The sequence below is a fragment of the Falco peregrinus genome, chromosome 8 (assembly GCF_023634155.1).
Source record: "Falco peregrinus isolate bFalPer1 chromosome 8, bFalPer1.pri, whole genome shotgun sequence".
Taxonomy (NCBI): domain Eukaryota; kingdom Metazoa; phylum Chordata; class Aves; order Falconiformes; family Falconidae; genus Falco; species Falco peregrinus.
In genome coordinates this window covers 30,309,577-30,326,462 of record NC_073728.1, presented here as the reverse complement: position 1 = coordinate 30,326,462, position 16,886 = coordinate 30,309,577, and the positions used below count along the sequence as shown (strand labels likewise).

The 16,886-nt window shown below is 45.3% G+C and overlaps 1 protein-coding gene across 2 annotated transcripts in view; it reads right to left on the bottom strand.

Annotated features, from left to right (window-relative positions):
- The window catches only part of GLI2 (GLI family zinc finger 2), a 199,772-nt gene extending 184,713 nt beyond the window's left edge, over nt 1-15,059 (bottom strand). The window contains exon 1 of one of the 2 annotated variants that reach the window (XM_005244246.3): nt 14,878-15,059. The gene's annotated coding sequence lies outside the window, so the exon portion shown is untranslated. The remainder of the gene's footprint in view (nt 1-14,877) is intronic. The other variant, XM_027796495.2, reaches the window with a different exon arrangement.
- Between the last annotated feature and the right edge of the window lie 1,827 nt (nt 15,060-16,886).

Sequence of the window (16,886 nt, the reverse complement as noted above, 5' to 3'; positions counted from 1 at the left end):
ACAAGGCCAAGTGCAAGGTCATGCACCTGGGTCAGGGCAATCCCAAGCACTGGTAGAGGCTGGGCAGCAAATGGATTGACAGCAGCCCCAAGGAGAAGGACTTGTGGGTGCTGGTTGATGAGAAGCTCGACATGGCCCAGCAATGTGCGCTTGCAGCCCAGAAAGCCAGCCAAATCCTGGGCTGCATCAAAAGAAGCGTGGCCAGCAGGTCAGGGTAGGTGACTCTCCCCCTCTACTCTGCCCTTGTGAGACCCCACCTGGGAGTACTACATTCAGCTCCGGTGTCCCCAGCATAAGAAGGACATGGACCTGTTGGAGAGAGTCCAGAGGAGGGCCATGAAGATGATCAGGGGTTGGAGCACATCTCTCGTGAAGACAGGCTGAGACAGCTGGGGTGGTTCAGCCTGGAGAAGAGAAGGCTGCAGGCAGACCTCATAGCAGCCTTCCAGTACCTAAAGGGGGCCTACAAGAAAGCTGGAAAGGGACTTTTTGGCAAGGACATGTAGTGACAGGAAAACGTGTAACGGCTTTAAACTGGAAGAGGGTATATTCAGATAAGATATAAGGAAGAAATTCTTCCCTGTGAGGGTGGTGAGGCACTGGAACAGGTTTCCCAGTGTTATGGATGCCCCATCCCTGGAAGCATTCAAGGCCGGGCTGGATGGGGCTTTGAGCAACCTGGTCTAGTGGAAGGAGTCCCTGCCAGGGCAGGAAGGGTGGAACTAGATGATCTTTAAGTTCTCTTCCAATCCAAACCATTCTGCAATTCTACGTCAGGGAAACTGCATCTCTGGGATTTCTCCAGAAGATGAGACAGGGCCAACACTTTTAAATGACTCCAGAAAGCTTAAAACCAGCTTGTGAGATGCTAAAGGTGGGTTAGTGTTATCAGCAGCTGAACTAACTCCTCATCCAACTCTGCTGCCAGATGTAGGCAACAAGTCCATATGAGCAATAGTTCCCTGCTCCAACTCCTCATCTTAAAACTTATCTCTGAGGACTCTGGATGCCTGGGAATTGTACCTTCCACCTTCCTCCACAAGCTCTCCTGAAGGAGGAAGGCTTAATTTGGATGGCAACAGACCAGAATCTTTTCTTGAGAGCCCTTCAAATCACTGATAAAGGCAACCAGTGCCACCTGACTGCACGTTTGCAAAGCTGTACCCTGACAGAGGCTAAAACGCTTTCTTAGATACATCTGTTATCCACTAGGACAAAAACTGACCTAGCCTCAAATATGAGCCAAATCCCCCCTCACCTTGTCTCAGTGAGCAGCACTAGCCTAAGATGGAGCAGTTTTATAGCTTTGCTACAATCAACGCAACTTGGTCCTGAACTGGGGGGAGGGAAAAAAAACTCACTTAAAAATTAACAAGTAGTTTTGTGAGTAGAGGCATCATTCCACCTGCTTTCTCATGGCTCTCCGTCACTCCTTTACCTGGATACCACATGGCTCCCCATACACATGCTGTAGTCCAATCTGCCCCCTGTTCTCCAGCAGTCTCCCCTGTGATATCCCCAGCAGGAGATGAGGATCTTCTTTTTCCTCCCCATACACACAACCTATCAGCTACACAGGATACAGCACTTGCTCTTCCTTAGGCTGGTGAGCCCAGCACAGGCACTTGCCACATCCCAGGAATTTTTCTGCCACTACAGTACAGCTGGTTGCTGAGCCCAGTCTGAGTTCTGAAGCTCCCCCGTAAACACAAGGAACTGGTGAGGATGGAGGTCCCAGTCACAGCGGTACTTGTCAGACTGACAGTGATGTGGCCTGGTGGAAACTCTGCACTTACATGGGATAGTGCCAACTTTTTTCCTCAACACTGTACACCTCATCATTCAAGCATCACACTCATAATTACACCTCAATGTGAAACACAAATTTTCCATTATTGTCTGGTTTTCAGAGAAAACCAATAAATCATTCATTTCTACTGCAGAAAGAGCTCCAAGCCTGACACCCAAGACACAGGCTGGGATCCAGACTTTCAACATGGATTCAAATCTAGGCTTTCAAATAGAGTAAGTATGCAGACCTATCCAGTCCCTAGCATGGCCAGCATGGTTGCATAGCAGGACATCAGTTGGCACATCCAGCATCTAAGGTCCCAGGCTGGTGGGAGCACCACCTGCAATGACAAGGTACAGCTGGATGCGGCTGCTTGCATAAAAGAAAAAAAAAATAAAAAGAAGAAAACGAGAGAAAGAAAGGAAAAATAGAAGGAATACAAAGGGAATATGGTGAATTTTCAGCAGAGGTCTAGAATGTACCTGCAGCAAACACATGTATGTATGCATGTATGATTACTCATACTGACTGCTCTGGTCTTCCCAGCCTTCACTATCTATCCTTTATTTTAACATAACTCCCCAACAGTTTCTGGCTTATCAGACATGAACGCTCTTTTCTGCACAAACCCAGGCAGCAGGCTTTCCCACGTTGTGGGTTTTTTGGTGCGGCAAACTTGATAGAGATGTCGAGTGAAAGCACTGGCTGCCTCCTGTCCCTGCTGAAATCAGGAGCAGACCTCCTGCGGAAGGCAGCCCCGGGGAGCAGCTCTAATGCAAAGCAGCCTTTGCCATCCGTGGCAGCGGCAGTACCAGGCTGCCTTTGCTCCCTCTTCTTCTGTGTGCCACATTCATCCTGGCACCACAGATCAGGAGGAGGAGCGGCATCCCGTGGCCGGGCTGCCAGAATGACACCCAGGTACCCGATGGGTGGCCACACTCCGACCTCCCGCCTGTACGCAGTTTGGCCAACATTGGGAAAGCTCTGCATCGCTGCGGCGGGGGGGACGGGCAAGAGGATCAGGGGGTTCAAAGAACATTTTAGAGGCAAATCCTCTGGGAGCTGCTCTCACCATAGGAAGGACCCAAGAGATCTGGATTAATCTGCCTGTTTGCTTTTAGTTTACTTCTTGCGACCTCACAGTAAACCGCTTAACCTTGTAGGCAATAAAGTGAGATGCCAGCATTTTCAGCTCATACTATTTACACTATGCTCTAATCTAGTTTGCCTGCCCAATCCTGTCATTAGCTGGAGGAAACACTAATCCAAGACAGTAGAAAAGAAGGAGTAAGAAAATGTTTCTGGAAACGCAATGATTCTAATGGCAAACGTTCGTTATCTAGACCCACAGCTGAGTTAAACTGAAACATATTATATTCCATAAAAAAAAAAAGTTTTAACCATATGTTTAGTCATTTGTGAGCTCTTGATCCTAACACACAACATAAGCTGCAATATCAGTGTCAGAAGTGCCCGATTTAACGCATGAGAGGCAGAGTTACGTGAAGCCGAGTTAAAATCACTTCTGCAACTTTGCAGACAGAGACCTTCGCGTGGAGTGACAGGTACGAGGGAACACATTCCTGGGTCTCCGCAGGAGGAGAAAGTTTATTTCATTAAGAGTTTTTCTGTGAGATCGGCTAGGGAGAAGATAATATAGCTGGGGGAGGACGGAGACAGCTAAAGAATAACACATGGTATGCTTTCAAAACATACAGCAACATGTGACATTTGTCTGCAAGTCTGGCGCTGAGGAGCCTGTGGTCTGGCAGCAGTAAGAATTTCTGCTTTTTATTTTTTAAATCATCGCAGGCATTTGAACTAAACCCCCCACCTAATAGTCTGAAGGGAAGAACATAAAATCAGATTTTACGTACCGTACTCTCAGTCAGCCATTTTCTCAGCGGATTTTTATCCTCCAACTCAATTCCCACATCATTAAAGTGATGCTGTCTCTTTAAAACACAATGCGGTGCCGTGCCAAAGCTTGAAATAAGAATCACTGGCACCAAAACAGTCAAAGCACAGAGCTTAATTCTCTACTTAATAAGACAATTAAAGAAGAGTATTTGGATACAGCAGTCTGCAAGTACCAACACAGAGCACTGATGTCTCCAAAGGCACGTTGATCTGAAGGCTTTATCAGAAAGCATCTGTCGCAAGCAGATGCCATCAACACCTGAGAAAAGTGGGAAATAAAGTGGGTTAATGTGGCTGCAACACACACAAAGGTTTGCACTGCCCAGGTCCCTATTTATGAGCATTTTAGAGGTTGCATGGTAAAGTGCCCTGATGCAAAAATGCACGTACACTAAAACAAACTAAAATATACATACACAACTGCCTTTGTTAAAAAAAAAAAAAAATATATATATAGTGGAAATAACCCACATTACGATGGAATTAAAAGTGCTATGTATTTGATATCTCACTGCCATAATCATAGGAAGCCTTATAGGAAGGCTGGTTTTAAACACTGTGCTTTGACAGATGCTTAATATACATGGATGAATTGAGGCACACAGACAAACACAGGCACCAATGCTTGCTCATATGGTGTCTCTTGATCATATCTACTGTTAAGTTTCCAATCAAATAATTCTCAGATATCACCCCCTAGGCTTCGTCCTACAGAGCTGAACCAAAGCTAGGGAAAAAGGTAACTGCAGTGATATAAGAACTAATTAGTCATTTGGTTAGCTGGCAGGAAGACAGGGTGCTGCAGTTCTGTGACCTAAAAATGCCACAGATGACCTTAAAACTCCATCTCAAGGGTGTCCAGAAATCTGTAACCTCCAGGGAGAGAAGGAGAAACGGGTGATGCCTAGACTTCATTAGCTCACATTAGATGTTGAAATAGCATAGATGTTAAGTCGAGGAGAGGCGTGACGTTTGCAGCAATCAGCCAGCAAAAGAGCACCTGCAGCACTGCACTTTGTTTGAACTGCTGCACCGCAGCTCCCAGTCCAGCCTACACGGGAGGTTCATGGGGATGTGTGATTTAGTACACCCAGAAGGCAGCACACTGTTCAGTGCACGAGAAGCACAGACCTCATCCTAGCAACTAACAACATGTAGCAAGAAGGAAAAAAAAAAACAAAAACAGCAAAAAACCTAACTGCTCCTCCTTCATTACAGGAGGGATAACAGCCAGCCAGCCTGCCCCAGGGTGACAGCCCCTCAGCCGCACCATGCCAGGAGAAGAGAGCAACCAAGGAAAGGAGGGAAAAGCCACTTTGAAGAGGACATCCTGAGTGGTTGCCTTCTTCCAGAGGGTCCTACACCACACTAAGAAGATCTGCTCCAGGTAAACCCCATGAACATGCTGGTTATTGCACATGCAGCAATGGGAGGGGGGATTGGGGTGAAGCCAGGAGGTCCCCTTAGGCTGCAAAGTTGCATCTTCAATAGCAAAAGAGAAAGACACCAAAATGATCAGGGCTGCTGATCCCAAGTTATTTTGTGCCTCCTTCCTTCAGCCTGACAGCTGGAGTGTGTTGTCATCTGACCGCACCCAGTGCGCAAAAAATGTCCAACCTAATCGGAGACAGTACTTCCCTGGCAAACCATCAGCCAGTGTGGAAGTGCCCGGGATGACCCGAAACAGGCTAGCCCAGAAAAGGCAGCAGAGAGTGACGCTGGCTTACTGTCTGCGAGTTCCCCGCACCAAAAAAGCCCTGCTCATCTCCCACCTTCAACAGCTTAGATGGCATCTGGCTCTTGGGTATCTTTACCCTGGGAAAAGATTAAAGGAAACGAATGCCTTGGCAAAGATCCCCCTGCCATCTGCACCACTGGAAATGCCCTCTGGAAAGCAAAGGAGGAGGATCCCTCACCTTGCACGCTCCTGAAGAACGGTGCACCCTCCAGCACTGCCCCGTTTCATCCCCGTCCGTTTGACACAGATCCAGGCCTGCCTTTCGCCGCCCATCTCCCCCCCGTGTGCTTTGTCCCAGAGGAATGAACTCACCTCCAGCACCAGTGAATTTCTCAGAATAAGTTGAACGCATGGTTTAAATTTTAGCAAGCCCTGCTTGAAGCTTTGGAGTAAAATGCAGAAGTAGGAACTTTTTCTCAAACAGAAAATAAAGATTAAGAGTGCTGCAGCAGGCTCACTCTTTAGGTGCAGGCTTTGCTGAGACAATGCAACCCCAATATGGGCAATGTTTTCCCCATGATTGCCTTTTCTTTAAAAAAAAAAAAAAAATATGGCAAAAAGACCCAACAACACACACAATAAATCAAAGGCAAAAAAATTAGCCACGGACATGGTTTGGTAGCACATGTACTATACTCAGCCCTGTATTCCCTTACAGTTCTGAGAAGGGAAGAACCAAACTGGGAATACATATAGCGCAGTTTCTGAAGGAATTCAAGATTTCCAAACTTGAATTATTGTGAATTGGAACAAAACTCCAAAATGCTGAAATTCTCCACAAAAGGAATGTAAAACAATCACTTGGAGCCTACTGGAAAATCAATGGGATTGCTACTGTATTGCCTACAATGGAATTATACATTAAAATTCTAAATAAACACTTATTTCAGCACAAAACCTGTAAAAAAAAAAAAGGAATTAACACAGTCAGAAAAATCCCCATCTCCTTTTTTTCCTGCCACTTTTTGACAAAACTGACCTGATTTTGCAAGACATTTTAGTGTTGGTGATGCCAGATATTGGAATACGACTCCATCAACGAACCTTAGTCAGGAAATACCAAAGCTGTGGTTGCCAAAGCAACATAATTAACTTGATCAGGGTGCATACACTGTGCACTACTTCCCAAATGGCTCTTTAACACCCAGCTAAATCCTTGGTTTAAATGGCGCATCAGGATGAATTTCTCCTCTGAGATCTTCAAGAGCACACACAGCAAAAGAAGAAGTTGTCAAAATTACTGAAAGCCAAGTACCACTCCGCTCCCTGGCCAGTGGTACCCTGGGCTTGAAGAGGTCAAAGACTAATTCTTGAGCCTCCTCCCATGACTATGGCTGCAGCAATCATGGAAACACATGGTCCTGTTTTGTGGAGCAAATGCATGTTGTAAAGCTTCACTTTGAATTCATGTACATTACCAAATTTAAGAGGTTTGGTTCTTTTGTGGCATAGCCAGTAACATTCTTACTGCCTGGGCAGGGAGGCCCAGATGTTGATGCTAAACCTTGACCCTGGGGCCATAAGCTTCAAAACCTGAATATCCTGTCACTAACTCAATGTGTACAATGTATCAAAAATAAGCTGCTCTTTGTTCATTTGGGGAAAGAAGTAAAAAAAAAAAAAAAAAAAAAAAAAGAAAAAGTAAGAGAAAGAAAAAATTGAATGATGGGCTTTCAGCTTGTCATCAGACCACAGTGACCTCAATTTTTTGAGAAATAAAGTCAAAATCTATTCTTATCTTCAGAGATTCAAGATGTATTTATGTGTCAAACTTTTTCCCCCTTGTCCTTAGCCTTTGGGAAGCACACTAAAAATGATATCAAAGCCTGAAAACCCTGCGATCACATTCGTATTCACCCTTGACCCAGGACGCCTATAGCTCTCACCAGCTCCTCGGCTTGTCCTCACCGTACGGCAAAGACAGCAGGTCTGTTTGGGACGAAATAAAGGCCACTTTGCATAGAAAACTGCGTCATTCCACTCAATTTTTGAGGGCTGAAAAACTTTACTTTGGCAGTCTCTTGCTTCTTTATATCCTTGAATAACGTTCTACCAGCATCTTCCTCTCCTTACACGCAAATATTTGATTATTCTCTTTGAAATGTCTCTCTAACATCTACAGGAATAAGATGCCGAATGCAAACACTGATTGATTCTTTCTTAGCCATCAAATGTGCTTACACAGCAACTATACACAGCAAATGCACACAAATCTCACATTTCACGTTTAAAAATATGAACATGCTGTGGTTTTTTTTACTCAAACATAATGAATGAACTTAAATATTAGAACTTGAAATTATTAAGTAAATCATGGCACCTGTAAAGCTTCTATTTGCATAACATTAATTCATGATGGCATGTAAAACAAATTCATCACTCTCACTATATTGTAGTCTGATTTATGTTGGAATCGGAAAAAATAAAAATCATGAGCACAAAATTATGTTGACAAGATGTACGTGCTCTTCGAAGCCCAAGATTTTTTTCTGAAGCATCAAAACAACTAAATTATGGGAAAGAGGGCTGGGAGAAAGCATCTTTAAAAATGACTAACACACTAGCATCACACATACACGCTCTCCAGTTATTAATGTCAAGCATAGTGAAGATACTCTAGAAAATCATTACCATTCATAGCTACTAACAGCCATTAAATTTCAATCAATTCAACTTAACACAAGTGTACTTCAGCAGCCCTTACAGTTCCTTACAGAGGTGGCTCAGAAGGTCCTGTCTGACTTATTGCATTGTCCACTGCACAAAGAGGCATTGCTGAGGACTGCTCTGAAAAGGAGCTATCTTGGCGTTGGGAAGTGATGCTCTTTTAACACCATCGCAATCAACAGACCTTGCTTTTAGTGAAGGTATGATAAAAGGGGCTCTAATAGGACTCCACAGGTCAGTATGGAGGGGAGCAATATACTGATTTTTAGCTAGGGATGCTACTTTCTGAGCTGGGAAAATGAATAAATAAATAAATAAATTGGTGGGATGTTTTCAAGGGGTTTTAAATGAATTCCAGTAACAGAACCAAACTGCTTAACACAGTGCTAGACAACATCCAGGTGATCCACTTGCTTGAAGAGAATATAATCACTAAATATATAGGACATTCAAAGAAAAAAAAGGATTTAACTTCCAGAGACTCAATATTTCAGTCTCCCAGTGATGAATATAAGCCACAGCTCTGTGATATTACAGCATCTCCTACTCATCTGAACTGCATTTGTAACACTGGAAGTTTCCGCTGCTACTGCAGGAATGAAGCTGTGCAGCTGACTGTCCCTTGCACAGCCGGGGGAGGACCAGCAGGTCCCCGCCGCAGATACTTGGCATCTCATGGCAGGGACTGCAGGGTGCTCATCACCGAAGGGTTGGACCCACTGGCTTCCACTGTGCAGCAGAACATCCCAGAGAAGGCAGGTTCCTCTGGAGAGATCTCATTAGTTTCGTTTGAATGAATTATCTACAGTAAAATCCCACATTTCACAGGAGATAGAAGACTTTTTTTTTTTTTTTTTTTTAACAACAGGAGCCCAGATTTTCCCAGCAGGGTTCATTCTGCTGGGCACAAAGTCCTTTCTCTAGATTTAGAGGCAGTCTGAGATCGCAGGTGTGTATTCCTGCAGAACGGAGTCACTCTGCACAGGGAAACAGACGCAGTAACGGACGTGCCATCACTGTAGCTGAAACTACAAGCACAAGTATGGATGCCCTTTTGTGGCTTTTAGCTCATCCCTTAAAAGTATCAGCATTGATGGCACTGCTCATTATCAGAGTATTTGGGACGATTCTACAGAACTCTGTGGTTTTCCTTCCCCTGGGATTTACACCTTAGCATTTAACATAGAGTAGCTGTAAAGTTCTTTGGAATCAAGAAACACCCAAGAAATCTCTCAGGCAGATATACACTCCATTTGAACTCATTTCCCTACACTTACAAGCTGCACTAAATGAAATGAAATTAATGTTAAAAAGGGCCTTTATTGAAAAATCTTCCAGTGACAGGATCAGAAAGTGCCAGAGTTCAAGTAAATCGTTCCATGGAAAATGTTAGCAAAGCTTAATCATACTGGAAGCCACATTTAATTACAGCTTTTTAAGTCCATCTGGGAAAAAAGAAGAGACTTAAATATGTCACCTGAGATGATCTAGATACTGAAACTATTTGTAAGTTAACAAAAGCATTTGCATCACAAAGCGCTCTGGGGCAGCACCACGGCAAAGCAGATGTGTAATGAACAAGGATCATAGCACCAAAACAATCAGGATTGTAAATAACTACTACTAATCTGCAATCATTTAAATTTGGGTTTAATTGCTAGGCAGCAAATGCATTTCGTTCTTGGAAAGGTAAATGCTCTGCGGAATACACACTTTAAGGTATTTAGCAGCAGAAGCATCACAGTCAAGAAACTGAATGTCAGGAGGGCAAAGAAGAGGAGACAAGCAGCAGGGCTGTATCTGCCATAAGATCACAACATTAAACAAACTTTTCCCTGGAAAAGAATGAATAATGCAGCCGTCCCCACTGTACGTACTGTAAGTGCTGCAGGAGTGACACAATGACACACATGGGAGGCAAGAGGGTAGTGACTATAGAACAAAATTCAATCTAGTGCTAATGAATAAAAAGTTCCTTTTATTTCTCTGTTGTTTTTGCTTCATTAAATTTTCCACAGATTTGCAGAGAAGAAAACGTGATCAATAAACCTTGACAAAAGTGAACATGTGAAAAAGGCGAGAGAAAGGCACAGGAAGATAAAAGTGATATCCCGATCACAGATTTCAGAGGCAGATGACCAGAGCTTTGGGCTGCTGAATAATCTGAATAGACCATCATTTCTTTACAGCCTTTTACTTTCTTTTCTCTGACTGTTGGAACTCTTCATTCAATACAATAGTAAATGCACTAAAACTTTTTTTCTTATGCTAATGGTCGAAATCGGGCGCTCACAGTTAAAACACACTTCCCACCAACTTGTTTTCTTAAAAAAAAAAAAAAAAAAAAAAAAAGAAAATTAACCTATTCAAGTTAAACTAAAATGTCAAAGGCAGCTCAAGGCTTACTCTCACCATTCCTCAAAATTAATGGTTTTTCTCCCAGCAGATACAAAAAGAAAAGGCTTGAATAAGGATAAAGCTGCTAAACTCTTTTCATATGAAAAAGAACACTTAGAAAGTAAAAAGAAATACATCCCGTACAAAGATCCTGGTACCTAGAGTTCTAATATGTATTGTTTCCTCTTGGAATATTTATGAAGGCAGTAAGGTGACAGCCAATCGCAAATAATCATGAAACGATGAGAAAAGATTCACCAGTAACTAATGTATTTGGGCAGCCGTGCCCATGACAGTACCAGAAACGCTTCCACTCATTACAGCAGGGCCCCAAAGGAGCCTGTTTTCAAATGTTTTCTGATTTGGGTGTCCACTTCCAGGCACCAAGGCTTCTTCTCAGTGGTACTTCATATTCACAAATCGCAAACAATTTTTACAGCTCTGAACTTTTGAATTCCAGGACAACTTTCCTGTTCCCTTCATGCAGCGTATTTCAGCTTTTGTGTATTTGGTTTTGTTTTGTTTACAAGAAGTTAAAGGGTATGGGGTGCGGTTTTACAGAAGATAAGCGTGAACGAAGAAAAGTTCTGTAGCCTCTCCCAGACTATACCCACCTGACCCGTATCAGCTCCCAGCTGAAAGTGGCCTGCAGAAAATTAGAAAATGCTTACTCAGTATTTCCATTCCACTCACTTGTCCACAAGCGAAACCTGCAGTTTTGCCTCTTCAACTACCATGATTACCGTGCAAGATCCAATTCTCATTACTTGTACACCAAATGCCAGTTAATTTCTAGAAGATGCATGTATATGGGATCTGCTGTATACATGGATCAAGAACCGTACATACTACATGCATACATGCATATGCGTGTACACATACTTAGAAACACACAAGCACACATGTATTATTTACCTCTGAACACAATGTTTTCTTGCCATCATTCATACTAGGATTCATTCTTTACTATTATTTTATTTAGTGTTGTTTTAATTAATTCCCAAATACCTCCTGTTGTTTTGGTTTTCTTTAAAAGGGCCCTGGCAACAGAGCTGAAGCAAACCCTAAATACCACTTAATGCTTTGTGGCAAGTTGTCCAAATGCGCAACTGTTTAAAATATTTACCCAGGTATATAAGGGGGTTGTACAGCTCTCGAACAATGCCCTGGAATCTTTCCCATCAGTAAAAAAGCAGACAAAAAGCAGAGACTGCTTAACCTCAATGCCTCAGCAGCAAGTGAGAAGTGCAAATATTGCATTTCTATAAAGCCCTGGAAGCTTCATAGAAATGGAGTGTCAACTAATTAGTTTGATGCTATAGTCACATCTAATGTTCCTAAGTAGCTTCTTTGAAAAAAACTTGCTGCCTTGAAATCCTTGGCCAGATTATTAAGTGGAGGCTTTGTGATGGAGCAATAGATAGGTGTTTGCTGCACAAATACATACAGATTTTGGTGACTGCTTACTGAATCCACTGCCTTCGCTAATCTGCACTGGAAACTTCACTATGAACAGAGCACTTCTCAGAGTACAAAAGCATGAAGTATCTGTGTACCTTTCAGACTACGGGGCAAACAACTGGCTTACAGTAGGCCACCAAAACCAGGGGGAGGCAGTTAACCAAGTGTCCTCCACACTTACAAGCCAAGAAAGAGGATGATGCTATTGATACCAGGTCAGATGTTCTACCATATCCTTAAACAAAAAAGATGGGGCCAGAGGACTGGAAAACTCAATAGAAAAAAATCTCACTCTCTAAACAGAAATAAAGTATCAGGATCATCAAAAACATTTTCAAGTTATACAGTGCTGTAGTGACCACGTAACCCTTCCCCTATACAGCTGAGCACATAGTCCCAAAGCCTGTACAGCCTCTACACAAAAGTGCCACTGAAAGGGAAGTTGTGGTATAAACCTTCAAGATCATTAGAATCACAGAAACCATGGTAAAGAATGGTTCTCTGCCATACAAGTTTAATCTGTTTCTCAAAACAACACCAAAAATCCTGGTCATTATATATATACCTCAAAAAGGCTATCTTTTCTAAATGTGACTTCAGTACGACATTAGGGCACGCAGGCTGCTGTGTATTGGATATCTGAGATCAAGTTCTGTTTTCTTTTATAGAACATAAACTGGCATAGCTTCAATGAAATTACACTAGATTTATGCTAGCATATGCACCCAGTACAAATTCTTCTATAGCTCTAATTTTTCTCTAAATGAATGACCTAACACAAACAGCATTTGTCCATCTGTATTCATCCCCTCTGACACACTCAAAAAAGAAAAAAAAAAAAAAAAAAAAGACATTGAAAGGAAGTTGGAAACAGCCCTCGAGATCTGTTTTCCTTTGAAGAACAGCAGTTACATTTCTGGGCACTTCAAAGTCGCGTACTTTAAGCAATAACAACATTCAAGATCAAGTGAATCTTACCTCACCTTGCTTTAAAGATTAGCTCTTTCACAAATATACACCAGAGGCTTGGATATACCCATACCCATAGACTAACAGTTCATCTCCAGTGGATCAGGCACTTTTCAGTGCTACGTATAGGTCATGTTTTCAATCAACTGACAAATTTCCAAGAGTTGTTTACAGTGGAAAAACCATAATGAATTTCATTCACTTCTTTAAAGTTGTCAGTTTTGCAATAGCGTTCAATATGACATTTTTATTGCAATTCAAAGTTTGACAGGTGTCAACATTTCCTGAAGTTCCAGCCAACATACAAATTACCATATCCACCCATCAGAAAAGTTGAACCAAACCAATTCACCAACTGTAGCTGCTGTATGCAGCAATTACCATGCATTTCAAACATCCCAGGAGCATAAACAATTATTTAACAGGATCCTCTCTTCCAGGTGAATGTAGTTTCTTTTCTAGTGTAGTTAAGTGAATTAGATTTCAGAAGTAAAAAAAACCCAAACTTTTTTTTTTTTTTTTAAAGCAAGGTAGCTAGAACAAACAGATCAAATCAGCAAGTCTTATAACAAATCAGTCTATTCCACTGCTGTATATTTTGAATTTCATGGCTTATTTACTTTACTTTTTTGGCACCAACTCCACAGTGAATGCCAATACAATATTTGTTTTAATGCTGTTTTATGCAGCATGCTAGTCAAACGTTTACTTTCAAATTCTTGTACATCCCAAGAGCCTCGGTTGCAAAAAAATAAAATAAAATTGAAAAGCGAAGGGGGTTGGCAGGGGGCGGACAAAGTTTTACAACTACTCCTTTTCTCTGCGGCTGCAAAAATATAAACATGATACGCCAATAAAATGCTAATTTCTGCACTCACAAAGACGAGCATACAGGTTTCCAGCACCCGGAGCTGTATGAAACCGTGTGTGTGTGTGTGTGTGCAGCTGTAGGAAGCCCCCCACGCCCGGACACTCACCCACCCGCACACAGGCAGCGGGAGGCCAAGGCGGCCCCGCGGGGGGCGCACGGATTTACGCGCACCGCACAGCGCCACCGCACCCGCGCAACGGCCCGGGAAGTTCTGAAGCGCAGGCTGCAGGTTAGCAAAGTAAAATTCAATACATGTCTAGAAATATATAGAAAAAAAAAAATCCCGTAACCGTCAGAAAAGCCGGCAGCAGGGCCAGGGCAGGACCACTGATAAACCATCCTAAACCCCGGCGCTGGAGAAGTCAGGTTTCCCAGGAAATGATGGCAATCACTTGAGGCAGAAAAGGCATCTCGACGAGCCCATCTCCCTCCCCTCCTCCCTGATTGTTTTAAAGCCACCGAGTCCGGGGGAAAAACTCTCAACTCTCTAAGTCCTTAATAGGATTGGAGTCCGGGTCTCTCCAAGCCGCTCCTCATCACACAGGGATCAAGTTGCAGCAAGGAATTTTTTAAATTCCTCAGCAAATATACTTGTCGAAAGATTGCCCCTCCCGGGAAGGGGTTGGGGGGGGGGCAACTTCATTGAAAAAAAAAAAAAAACCGAACTCATGGCTGGCTTTGGGGAGCCCGGCTGCCCTCCGGGAGCCGGGGCAAGGCGGTCCCGGCAGCAGCTCGGGGCTGGGACTGTCACCGCAGCCCCCGGGAAAAACAATGGCCGTAGGGGCACGGCCCCGAGCCCGGTCCTGGCGGGGTCCGGGCCGGGAGGGGACACCGGCCGCCGGCTCCCTCCTCACCTGCGGGGACGGGGAGGGGGGATACAGGGAGCCGATGCACGGGACGGGGCCCCCCTCGAGCACCAGCTGCGAGGAGAACCCCTCGCAAAATCCTACCCGCCCTCAGCCCACCCCGGCGCAGGGCACCTCCGACACAAGCGGGAGAAGAGAAGGGGGAAAAAAATTAATAAAAAGCACAATGAAAAGACACAATAAGCATCAACTTTACCCAAAAAGCGGAGCAGCAAGTTTTCAGCAGGCGAGCGGTTGCTGCGGAGCAGAGCTGCTCCTCCGGACCCCCATCATAAACTTGGGGGAGGGGGGCGTGGGAGGGACTTTCCCTCCGTCCTTCCCTTTTGTGCCTCTCCCCCCCCGCTCCGCTCCGCTCCTCGCCAAAAGCTGCCGCGAATCCCGGCGGCGGCGCGGTGCTCCCGGCTGCTGCCGCTGCGGAGCAGCTCCGCGGAGGCGGGCGGCGAGGGGGGGAGCGGGCCGGGGGCAGTTTGGGGGTGGGGGGGCGGGGTGCCGCGGCTGCAGGGCGGCTCCTGCTGCCCCCCCGGCCCGGCCCGGCGGCGGGACACGGCGCGTACACATATACATACTTTTATATATGTCTATACACACACACACACACAGGTTGAAGTTGAGCAGTCTACTGGGAAGACGCTGGAGCGCTTTCAAGCCCTGACACAAGAGAGCTGGCTGCAGGGTCTGTTTTCTATTCCCTTCCCCGCGCCCCACCTCCCCCCTTTAAAAAAAGAGAGAAAAAAAAAAAAAGGGAAACCAAACCCTTCCGACCCTTTCGGCGCGGGAGCAGCGGACCGCGCCGGATCCTCTCCCCCATCCCCTTTCATCCCGGATCACCCCTTCGCCTGGCTGACCCGCACCATTTTGAGTGCGGGGCTTTCCGGCAGCCGGGGTGGGATGCCCTGCGGAGCGGGGCCGCCGACCACCGTCTGCCCTCTCAGCTGGGGCGCATCTGCAACGAAACCCCCGACCCCCCCCCCCCCCCCCCGGGGGCGAGCCGCCCCCCTCCTCCCCCAAACAACAGAAGTTTGGCCTTGTGCAGATGCACCCGCGCAGAGGCGGGGATGGAGCCGGGAGTGGTTTTCCTCCAACTTTGGTGGTGTGTTGGTTTTGGTTTGTTTTTTTTTTTTTTTTTCCCTGGGAGTTTGCGCTATTTTCCAGCGCCCCCCTCCCCGCCCCGGGCCGGGCGCGGCAGGGCCCCGGAGCAGCTCGGCAGGCGAGGCCAGCCCGGCGGGGCGCCGGCACACGGGCGGCTGCAGCCCCCGGAGCATCCCCGGCGGGAGAGGCGTCCGTCAGAGCCTGCTCCCTCAGCGCAGCAACCAGCCCCACCGGGCACCAAAATCTGTTCGCATCGTCGTGTTTTGGGACCGAGACTACGAGGAGAGGAAAAAGAATCTCCAGCTAGTGCTCTGCTCCCACCCCAAATATCTTCGCTTTTGCGTTATCGGTAATAGCAATGAGAAACGCAGCAGTTTTAACTTGGGCTTTGGCCAGACTGAGCTTGTTACTTGATTTGTTTTGATTTCTTTGGCTATGGAATTTATCAAAAGTTTAAAATACAACCAGATGCTGCCGGGGATGGTCACCGCCTTGCACCCAAAAGCAAGCTGAAACTCGCCATATCATCAGGGTATCTGACTCCGGCAGGATTATGGCCAGTACCATGGCAACCGCATGCCACATCAGCCCCCAGCTTCACTTTCAGTCCCTTGGGCAGTGTTAACATTTGCCAGCGGATTTGCCCAACACGCAGTCCAGGTCCGGGCAAGTGGAAAATGAGCTTTATGCCACTCAGAAACCGTCCTCTCCTAGCCTGTGCAAAGCAGCCTGGCTGGACCCCAGGCCCAGTACTACAACTGTAATCCTAAAAAACTGCTCCTAATTTGAGTGCCTTCTGTCTGAAAGTTTGCACTTTTTTGTTTGTTTTTGTATGGCATTAGAAAGCTGATATTTGAGGGTGACAAGTGGCTCCCCATGCACCCCTAAATCCCATTTATTCCATTCAGATAGCTTGGGGAGGACTGCAAGGCAACAGGTTGTTTTGCCAGCCACCAACACTGTAACTTTTTCTTTGGTCAAAGACTACTATCTCATCCAAAGAAATTTCCTCCTCTCCCCACGGCATGCACACAGCCTGTGCTGGCACGGCAGTGCAACCTTACCCCGTGCAGGTGGATAATTTAGTGCTGAGAGGAGTTTCATTGCACCTACTAC